Source organism: Pimephales promelas, chromosome 15 (genome assembly GCF_988280905.1).
Source record: "Pimephales promelas chromosome 15, fPimPro1.hap1.1, whole genome shotgun sequence".
Lineage (NCBI taxonomy): Eukaryota > Metazoa > Chordata > Actinopteri > Cypriniformes > Leuciscidae > Pimephales > Pimephales promelas.
The window spans coordinates 7,751,736-7,760,832 of record NC_142783.1 but is presented as its reverse complement, the minus strand read 5'-3'; the positions used below and the strand labels follow the sequence as shown (position 1 = coordinate 7,760,832).

General features: G+C 47.3%; 1 long non-coding RNA gene across 1 annotated transcript; it reads right to left on the bottom strand.

The window, feature by feature from the left end:
- Positions 1-360: 360 nt before the first annotated feature.
- LOC120484242 (uncharacterized) lies at positions 361-8,557 on the bottom strand. The gene is made up of 3 exons (XR_016146636.1): positions 8,418-8,557; positions 7,051-8,339; positions 361-774 (listed from the first exon to the last, which is right to left on the bottom strand). It is a non-coding gene; the product is annotated as an uncharacterized LOC120484242 (long non-coding RNA).
- Between the last annotated feature and the right edge of the window lie 540 nt (positions 8,558-9,097).

Sequence of the window (9,097 nt, the reverse complement as noted above, 5' to 3'; positions counted from 1 at the left end):
TTGGAAAATACAAACATTTTAATGAATCCGAAAATTTACGCCAGAACCACTTTACACACGATTTACACACAAATTCGTTCTGCTCGTGTTTCATGAATGAGACCCAATGTCTAAAAAAACCCTCCCATATAGACAAATTGTACAGGCCTTAGATAAGGCTTACTGCGCAAACTACAATAACATTTTCCTAAAAACATTACAATAAAATAGACAAGTGTGACGGAGTAGTAAGCTATAGATTTCAGACACCAAGTTAGACTACGCCACCCATGGGAATTTCACCCCGGGAAATATGAATGATCCCTAAAAATTTAGGTCACACAGGTTCGACTCTCGTAAAAAGGTAGGCAGAAACGTGGGTATCATGAAATAAATATATTTTATTATTAGAAAATCCTATTTAAAAGAGAGCATGATATTCACAATAACCTCAGTTGCACCAGGATGGCTTCAGATGGATAATTATGGCATGGCAGACATGAGTGTTTAACGAAACAAGAAAACAAAAGCAACAAATGACATAACACAAAATGACATAACACAATGTACAAAAACTAATGACCACACAACTGAAAAACAAATCTGCAACCTTACAGGGCCGAGGTTCACCACGGCGAAGTGATCATAAATCTAGTCAGTCAAAAGCACACTTGCACACTCACAACACCGTGCTCTCAGCTCACACAACCAAACACTTCAAAAGTGCTGCACGGCAACCGTGGAAGGAGCACCACCACCACCCCAAGAGACCCTTCACCAGTGGGACCTCGGCGACTGAAAGAAAATACAAAAAAAGAAACAAATCTCAAAACAGTACAATAAATCACAATTTGATTATGGTATAATCACAAGCACAGGCAGGAATAAAGTCCTGTCAAATCAAATCCAGGACAATAAACAGTTTTTTCTTTGACACAATAAACAAATTAACTCAATACCAATAATGATGTAAACAAACTTGAAAGGAGCAACCGCAAAATGATATTCTCCTTACAAATTATTGAATGGCAACCCAAAAATACACTAAACAATGATATAAAGAAACCAGACAGCGACAATCCATCAGATCAGCTGGAAAATACAGCGTTCTCGTAGTATGACGGAGGGAAGACAAACAGGACTGCGACTACAGCCGAAACGGATCGCTCACGAGTGAGAGAGAGAGAGAATCCTGAGATAAATACACACAAAAATGATTACTAACGTGCATAAATCGCTTGCTAACATTCACAGCATATAACTTACCGAAGAAATGGAAGTGAGCTCTAATATCCCTTCACCAGCACGGGTATGCGGTATTCAGGCAATTGCCGTTCAGCGGAGATACAGCGGAGACACAGGGAATACTGCACACAACGCAAAATATCAACCCCAACCCCACAGGACTAACCAATCTGCGTTCTCAGAAAACGCCTTGCACTTACCGGAGAGATTAGCAGTCTTAGCATACACTTTAAACAAGCCAAGGGTGCCAGGAGGAGAAAAGACAGGCTAGGAAGCAACAAGGAATCATTACTCCCACGCATACAGAAAAAAACGGAACTCGCTACATGCTAATAATAGCGCATACCTGTGTCCACTGTCAACAACAGCTACGGGGAGGAGTCGGACATGACGCATCCCAGGCCACAGCCAACCAGATCTTAAATAGGGGGAACTCTTTACTGATAGGTGCTCATAAACGTCAATCACTACTCATTTCATTCGGTTACAATCCACCCCCAGCTTCTGCACCGACGCCCCGACGGTGAACTCAACAGAACCTACACTCTGAGCCCTCACTTCCACGGCCGAAACCAAGTAACAGATGTACTACCCCCTATACTAGATACCGTCCCTACCCCCACCGATCGAGGGAGGTGATGTACATTAGGGTGCCGTCCAGCAGTACTCCTTCCCGTCCTCCTGACCACAGCAGCGTCTGAAGGAAGACTCATTACCGGCTGCAGGTTCACCTCTGTCTCCAGAATTTCCTCTGTCCGCTGGACTTCACCAGATGGTACTTGCTCAGACCTCTGAGGGACAGGAGGTGAAACTCCTCCAGCAACCTGCTCACGACCAGCTTGCAATGTTTCCGGCACCAAAACAAACAAGTCTCCCTCCTCTAGATCTTCCTCTCTGGGAAGCTGAACAGGTTCAATCACCGGACTTTCCTGCAAAGTGGGGGAAAGGTATCCACCAATCTGCAGTTTCAGCAAGGATCGGTGCACATGCTTTATCTTACCTAAATCTGTTGAGGGGGCAATAGTATACACCACCCCCCCATCCTTAGGAGCCTTCAGGACTTGGTACACCACTGCACTCCACAGGTCGTTGATCTTATGTCTACCTCTCACGCTATGGTCACGGAGGTATACCAACTGACCCTCCTTCAGTGGTGCTTCTTGTACCTGCAGATCATGTCTGGCCTTCCGACGATCTGCCGCGGCCCTCAATCGATCACGAGCACCCCCAAAAGCAATCTGCAACCTATCCTGATGCTCCAAGACCCACCTATGTACACTACCTGCCCGTGGTTCTTCAACCCTACCGAGCAGGAAGTCAACGGGAAGTCTAGGCTCCTGCCCAAACATCAAAAAGTAAGGAGACTCACCCGTAGCTTGATGAGGGGTGGTATTATAGGAGAAAAGTACCTGGGGAAGGCAGCCTGGCCAATCCCCCTTCTTTGACACCGGCAATGTACGCAACAGATTGTGCAAGGTCCGGTTGAAACGTTCGCACTGCCCATTTCCGGACGGATGATATGGCGTGGTGCGTGATTTTTCAACTCCATATAAACAGCACAGCTGCTGAATAAGAGCCGACTCGAAATTACGGCCCTGGTCTGAATGGATACGACCAGGTACCCCGAATTTGTAGAACTATTCGACCACCAGGACCTGAGCCACAGTCTCAGCTCGTTGGTCCCTGATAGGTACAGCCAAGGTGTACTTGGTGAAGATATCGGTCATGACCAAAACATTCTCAAGACCGGTACTCGAGGGCTCCAACACCGTGAAATCCAGGGCTACGATCTCGTTTGGCCGTGCCGCCAACAAATGTCCCATGAAGCTAGCATGAGTAGACTGATCACCCTTGGCACATTGGCATCGCTCACATTCCTGGCACCAGCGGGCAATGTCAGAGGACATCCTTGGCCAATAACATCTCTGCTGTACCAGCTGCGTGGTGCGCTCCACCCCCTGGTGCCCATGCTGCTGGTGAAGTTGAGTCAATACTTTAGACTTCAAGGCCGCTGGTAAAAGCACTTGGAGAACCTCCTCTCCACCATCCGGGCGAAACACCCGGCGGTAAAGCACTCCCTCGTGCTCCACCAAACGGTCCCATTGGCGCAACAGGATCACCGCAGATCTGGAGAGCTCCTTACGCTCTTCTGAGCTAGGAGGTGACTTCCGCCTCCAGAACACCAACAGCTTGCCAACGACTGGATCTGCCCTCTGCTGCATGCCCATATCCTGGATAGGACAGGGAAAGGATGCAATTTGATTTACCCAAGTGGTCAACCCATCTTGGGCGGCTTGACGCAGCAATACCGGGACAGTTGCACCCCGGCACAAATCTTGATCTCCCTCCCCCTGGAAGTTCTGGCGAGACAACGCATCAGCATTGCGGTTACTCTTACCTGATCTATATTTAAGCTCAAAGTCAAAGGCTGCCAGCTGGGCAGCCCAACGCTGTTCCATAGCCCCCAACTTGGCAGAGGACAGGTAGCTAAGAGGGTTATTGTCGGTGTACACCATACACTTATGCCCCAGGAGGTACTCACGGAACTTCTCGGTCATGGCCCACTTGAGCGCAAGAAACTCCAATTTCATGGAACTATAGGTGGATGTATTGCGCTCAGTGGGCCTAAGACCCCGACTACCATAGGCAATAGGACGCACCTTGCCTTGTTGGTCCTGTGAGAGAACCGCCCCGAGTCCCCCATGACTGGCATCCACCTCCAGAATAAATGGAAGCGAAAAGTCAGCATAGGCCAGAACAGGAGCGGTAGTAAGTTTCCTCTTTAACTCCTCAAAACCCCTCTGGCACTCTGCGGACCAGGCGTCACCGATATGCTTCGGCTTCCGCGAATGCTTAGGACTTGTCAGCTCTGCCACCAATCGATGTAAGGGGGCAGCTAACCTAGCGAATCCCTCCACGAAACGTCGATAATAGCTGGCAAACCCTAAAAATGACCGCAGCTCGGCCACGTTAGTTGGGAGCGGCCACTGAGAAACTGCTGCAATCTTACCTGGGTCGGTGGAGACCCCCTCCGACGAAATAACATGACCCAGGTACTGCACTTCCTGTTTAAAGAACGCACACTTAGATAACTTAGCCTTCAAACCCTCCTTTTGTAACCGGCTTAGCACTACCTCCATCCGAGCCAGATGTTGGTCAACTGAAGAGGAAAACACAACAATGTCATCCAGGTAAAGAAGTAAAGACTGACCCTGTTGGTCCCCAAACATCCGTTCCATCAATCGTTGAAAGGTGCTGGGGGCATTGCACAAACGGAAAGGCATCCTGTTCCATTCAAAGAGGCCAAACGGAGTGCAAAAGGCAGTCTTTGATCGATCCGCCTCAGTAACCGGAACCTGATTGTACCCGCTGGTGAGGTCCATGGTGGAAAACCAACGTGCCCCCACCAGCGAGTCCAATGTCTCTTCAATCCGGGGCAGGGGAAAGGCATCCTTTCTGGTCTTAGAATTTAACTGACGATAGTCTACGCACATGCGCAGACTACCGTCCTTCTTCCTGACCTGGACGATGGGTGACGCGTATGGACTACAACTTTCTCTGATTACCTGGGACTCGAGTAGTTGGTTTATATGAGCTTTCACCACCTCATACTCCGATGGAGGAATGCGTCTGTATCGCTGCCGTACAGGGACATCATCCAGCAGGGGGATATCATGGGAAATAAGATTGGAACATCCCAGATCTCCCTCATGCGTGGAAAACACAGTCGCGTACTTTTCAAGAAGCGCCCTTACCTTACCTTGTTCCTCAACTGACAGTACAGCTAAGTCAACCGCCCGTATCTGTTCAGATATAGCGGGAACAACCTGCTGCGTACTCACTCTAGCCGATACCACTTTAACCTCAGTGACCTCCGGGGGTAAGCTAACCACGTAAACCTGGTTGACAGTACCTATGACCGTGCCAGCATACAGTAACACGTCGGCCTCACTAACGTTAACCACGGGCACATAAGCTGTACCACGCTCTACTGGCACCAACGACGGAGATGCCAACAAACCGGCAGGAAGACCAGCCTCCGGTGGTTCAAACAGCACAGTACCATTCGAGTACTGCGCTGAGCAGGTCACAACCACCAATTTCATTGTACCGCCTGGGATACGACATGCCCGACGTCCACGCACTCTAACTCGTCCCCCTTGATCCGAAACTGACTGGACGTCAATGTGACAGCAATGTTGTAAGGCCTGGAAAACAGAATTAGGGGCCTGCGACACAACAGGTAAATCAAAAAGACTCATGCCGTGCTGGCCAAAGAGTTCCTGGTAGCAGCGGCTCAGGACGTTCATTCCTAGAACGCCAGGAACCTGAGCACACAAACCACCCGGAGGGTCCTTGACCACTAGCACCCCGCAACCTAAAACCACTCGCCCACAAAGTTCAACATCCAGTTCTACATAACCGACGTACGGAATTGAGAGGCCATTGGCGGCCCGGAGCTGTAGCCAATGGCACGACCGAAGCGGTTCCTGACCCCAAGATTCAAAATTTTTCAAAAAAAAACTCTCCGTAATGGTGGACACCATAGAACCGGTGTCCACCAGGCAAGATACCTTGACCCCCCCCATCCCCACGACGAGTTGTGGACAAGTTGACATAAGACGAGACCTTAAATCTGAACCAAGCAAAAAATCTGAGCCTGTCTTTTCCCCAACCGAGCGGCGGCCCTGCGGCTCGGTGGGAGTTAGTTTCCCGACGACTGTCTAGATGGTGGCTGGGCACTCCCCGCAGAGGAGGAACCCGCAAGTGCTGGTGGGAAACGTGGTGGTCGCCGCTCTCCATCACAATCTCCAGCATAATGACCAGGTTGCTGACACCTTCTACAAATAATCTGATTAGGCCGGGATGGTCGCTGTCGGGGTTGGGGATTTTGAATTTGAGCTATGCTTTGAGTCAATTGATTCAGCTGCTGTTGCTGCATTTTCAGCATCTCTCGTAATTCGCTCAATTCAGATGTAGTTGACGCAGCGTTACTGCCCGTGTGCTGATGTCCCTGCACCCCATACTGAATACCATACGCAGAAGGGACAGATTGACTTCGACCGCGCGTTCCCCCCGGCACTCCCTCCCGTTCCCAGCGAATAGCTTCACTGCGAACGTCCAACAATGTAGCAGTAGGTTGGCGACGGACTAGCTGTTTTAATTCACGCCGGAGGGCACCATCATTAACATATTCCACAAATTGATCGCGTAATAGAACTTCCGCATTAGGCATGCCATGAGGTGATTGATTTTTTACCCTTTCCAGAAGACCCATCAGAACCAGGGAGAATTCCAATAAGCTCTCCCCATCCTGTTGTCTCCTGGAAAAAAATGACTCTTGAAGAGCAACATATGATTTCGTACAACCATACAGGTTACGCAAAGCCTGAATAATTTTCTCTGGATCCTCCCTCTCATCCCTCGACCGATAACGAATCTCTTCCCGTGCTTCTCCCTCCAAATGATCAACCAAAAAATATGCCCGATCCGTATTAGAAAGGTGGCGAAGCCGCATGCAAGCCTGGGCCTCCTCCACCCACTCATCAATAAAAATGCCAGACCTACCATTAAATTTTGGACACTTTCTGTCACGAGGGACAAACACAAATCGCTCTGTTGCACTAGAACCAGTGGGTGGCGGAGGGTCCTCAGCGGCAGCTGAGGGAGCACTAGACGAACCAGGCTGTGCCGCGGGCGTCTGCTCCTGTCGCAATCTTTCATTGTCTGCCTTTAATTGGAGTACTAGTTCCTTTAACGCGCGTAGTTCATCCTCCATGACTATAAATCACACACAGCACTTACCAATACAGATACTAAACTCACCGGTCCGTTTTACAGACCCCAGAAAGAACGGCCGCTGTCTGGTTTCTGCAACAAAAAAAAAGAAAAGAAGAAACAAATATCCAAAAACACTTATACCCACAGAAACAATACCCACGTCTTTGTACTACACAATAGAGACCCTGCCGACTACGCCAGTTTGTGACGGAGTAGTAAGCTATAGATTTCAGACACCAAGTTAGACTACGCCACCCATGGGAATTTCACCCCGGGAAATATGAATGATCCCTAAAAATTTAGGTCACACAGGTTCGACTCTCGTAAAAAGGTAGGCAGAAACGTGGGTATCATGAAATAAATATATTTTATTATTAGAAAATCCTATTTAAAAGAGAGCATGATATTCACAATAACCTCAGTTGCACCAGGATGGCTTCAGATGGATAATTATGGCATGGCAGACATGAGTGTTTAACGAAACAAGAAAACAAAAGCAACAAATGACATAACACAAAATGACATAACACAATGTACAAAAACTAATGACCACACAACTGAAAAACAAATCTGCAACCTTACAGGGCCGAGGTTCACCACGGCGAAGTGATCATAAATCTAGTCAGTCAAAAGCACACTTGCACACTCACAACACCGTGCTCTCAGCTCACACAACCAAACACTTCAAAAGTGCTGCACGGCAACCGTGGAAGGAGCACCACCACCACCCCAAGAGACCCTTCACCAGTGGGACCTCGGCGACTGAAAGAAAATACAAAAAAAGAAACAAATCTCAAAACAGTACAATAAATCACAATTTGATTATGGTATAATCACAAGCACAGGCAGGAATAAAGTCCTGTCAAATCAAATCCAGGACAATAAACAGTTTTTTCTTTGACACAATAAACAAATTAACTCAATACCAATAATGATGTAAACAAACTTGAAAGGAGCAACCGCAAAATGATATTCTCCTTACAAATTATTGAATGGCAACCCAAAAATACACTAAACAATGATATAAAGAAACCAGACAGCGACAATCCATCAGATCAGCTGGAAAATACAGCGTTCTCGTAGTATGACGGAGGGAAGACAAACAGGACTGCGACTACAGCCGAAACGGATCGCTCACGAGTGAGAGAGAGAGAGAATCCTGAGATAAATACACACAAAAATGATTACTAACGTGCATACATCGCTTGCTAACATTCACAGCATATAACTTACCGAAGAAATGGAAGTGAGCTCTAATATCCCTTCACCAGCACGGGTATGCGGTATTCAGGCAATTGCCGTTCAGCGGAGATACAGCGGAGACACAGGGAATACTGCACACAACGCAAAATATCAACCCCAACCCCACAGGACTAACCAATCTGCGTTCTCAGAAAACGCCTTGCACTTACCGGAGAGATTAGCAGTCTTAGCATACACTTTAAACAAGCCAAGGGTGCCAGGAGGAGAAAAGACAGGCTAGGAAGCAACAAGGAATCATTACTCCCACGCATACAGAAAAAAACGGAACTCGCTACATGCTAATAATAGCGCATACCTGTGTCCACTGTCAACAACAGCTACGGGGAGGAGTCGGACATGACGCATCCCAGGCCACAGCCAACCAGATCTTAAATAGGGGGAACTCTTTACTGATAGGTGCTCATAAACGTCAATCACTACTCATTTCATTCGGTTACACAAGCAAAGTAAACGAAATAGCTTATAAATGAAGATGGATTACATGCGGCCAAAACGCGCACATTGTTTGATTGCGCACGTAGCATGGCGCTCATTATTTGATAACAGCTCCGTTATGGATAGATTCCGTCCAATATTTGATAACTCTTCCTCCTGAATTTAGTAATTTAAGCACATTCCTCACATTCTTTCAACTAAAATTCAAAATAACTCAAAATGTCTTGCCTAGATTCAGGTCAAAATATCTTACATTGGGTGTCTTTGCTGACCTCTTGTGGAAAAAAAAAATAATATAACATGCTATCATGACTATCCACTAAAAAAGTTACTCGAATCAATGACTGGTATTAATAAAGATCCATTCTTACAGATGATTAACTAAAAAAAAGTT